Consider the following 2122-nt stretch of genomic DNA (forward strand, 5'->3'; position numbering starts at 1 on the left):
ATACCCAGAAGTGGGATTGCTGGATCAAATGGTAGTTCTATTTGTAGATCTTTGAGGAACCTCCATATTGTTCTGCACAGTGGTTGAACTAGTTTACATTCCCACCAACAGTGTAGGAGGGTTCCCTTTTCACCACATCCCCGCCAACACTTATCACTTTTTATATTCTTAATCTTTGCCATTCTGACAGGGGTTAGGTGGTATCTCATTATGGTTTTTATCTGCATCTCCCTTATGATGAGGGATGTTGAGCATTTCCTCATATGCTTTTTGGCTGTTTGTATGTCTTCCTTAGAGAGACTTTTGTTCAGCTCATTCTTCCATCTTTTAATTGTGTTAATCATTTTTTTTTCGCACCATTTACTAAAGAGGCTTTCCTTTTCCCAATGGATTGACCGATATCCTTTGTCAAAAATCAGTTGGTTGTAAGCTTTGAAGGTACATGCTCTAGTCTTCAATTAACCCTGGTTCGTGGACATATGTGTGCATAACATGTTCAGGTATGTCTCCAGACTTGAACCAGGGGGCTTCCCATGTGGAATTGCCTCATTGACTGTCATGTTTTACTGCTATGCAACTGTTCAGCCCTTGTTATTGAGATTTAAAAATATCGATACATATAACTGCATTTCATTCTTTTGTCTTTTTTTTTAAAATAAATTTAAGGGGACCAGCAGATGTCTTAATGGTTATGTCACTAGACTCCCACATGGCCAACCATGATTAAAGTCCCAGCCTAGCAGCTTGAAACTCACCACTGGGTACCTGTGCATCTGTGCCCAAAATCCCGAGAGGAGAATGGAGGAGAAGGGATTGCAGTGTGGCCATTCTTCTTGGGGGGTGATTTCTGACTTTCTGTCGCTCTCTCCAGTGACTACATGTGCCCTATAGCAAATATCTCTCTCTCTCTTTTTTTTTTTTTCAGTTCCCAAGTTTTATTCAAGAACTCATACAAAATATTCCAGATAAATGAATTTTAATCCTCATCTTCCTCCTCTTCTTCATCCTGGTTAATCTGGAAGTAACGTAATTCGTAACTCTCTTTGCTGTTAGCAACTACGCGCAACCAATCATGTAGATTATTCTTCTTCAAATATTTTTTGGTGAGATATTTCAAATACCTTTTGGAAAAAGGCACCCAGAAGTTACAGTGATCTTGCTCTTGCTCCTTTCAACGGTTACAACACCTCCACCAAGATTCCCAGCTTTTCTATTCACTTTGATTCTCTCTTGGAGAAACTGCTCAAAATTGTCAGCATCCATGATTCCGACTTCTACCAGGTGAGTGTAGTCGAGGGTAAACTTCAGAACCTGCTTCTTTTTTTTGCCCCCCTTTGCCACAAGCTTTTTCACGGGCGCCATGGCGGCAGCGGACCCAGAAAGGGCGCAAATATCTCTTTTTTAAAAAGAAGATAAATAAAGATAGATAAATAAAGATAAATAATCACGGGTGCCATGGCGGCAGCGGAGGCAGAAAGGGAGCAAATATCTCTTTTTTAAAAAGAAGATAAGTAAAGATAAATAAATAAATTTAGGGCACGTGTGTTACCAGAGAGAAACAGAGAGGAAGAGAAAGAGGGAAAGTAAGAAATTCCCCTCCCCCCACCATTCACGAATAGCTAGAGAAAGAGAGAAGGGACCAGTAATTGGTATAATGGCTATGTCACTAGACTCCATTGTAGTCGACCATGGTTCCAGTCCTGGACCCAGTGGCTTAAACTCACGCTGGCGCATGTGCGTGCGTACCCAAGATCCCAAGAGGAGAATGGAGGAGAAGGGATTGTGGCATGGCCATCCCCCCTCCCCCCCCGGGGGGGGGTGTGATTTCTTGCTTTCTGTCTCTCTGTCTCTCTCTCTCTTTCTAGTGAGTGCACGCGCCCTATAGCAAAAACCTCTCCAAAAAAAGAGAGAGAGGCAAAATGAGAAGTCATTATTCCCACCCCCACCACCAGGAGGATAGCAACACTGCAGTCTCTTCTCCATTCTCCTGTTGGGATTTTGGGTGTGCATCATTTACATCCATGTTTTTCAGGCTGCCAATTTCAGGACTTGAACAGCCCATTCAGCCATGTGGGATCCAGCTGCCTTAATCATCACCAGCTGGCCCCATTTCATTCTTTTT

At 42.6% G+C, this 2122-nt stretch overlaps 1 pseudogene; it reads right to left on the reverse strand.

The window, feature by feature from the left end:
- Positions 1 to 923: 923 nt before the first annotated feature.
- On the reverse strand, positions 924 to 1379 carry LOC102501681 (60S ribosomal protein L22 pseudogene; annotated as a pseudogene).
- Between the last annotated feature and the right edge of the window lie 743 nt (positions 1380 to 2122).

This window comes from Tupaia chinensis, unplaced genomic scaffold (genome assembly GCF_000334495.1).
Source record: "Tupaia chinensis unplaced genomic scaffold, TupChi_1.0 Scaffold000350_1, whole genome shotgun sequence".
In the NCBI taxonomy this organism is placed as follows: Eukaryota; Metazoa; Chordata; class Mammalia; order Scandentia; family Tupaiidae; genus Tupaia; species Tupaia belangeri.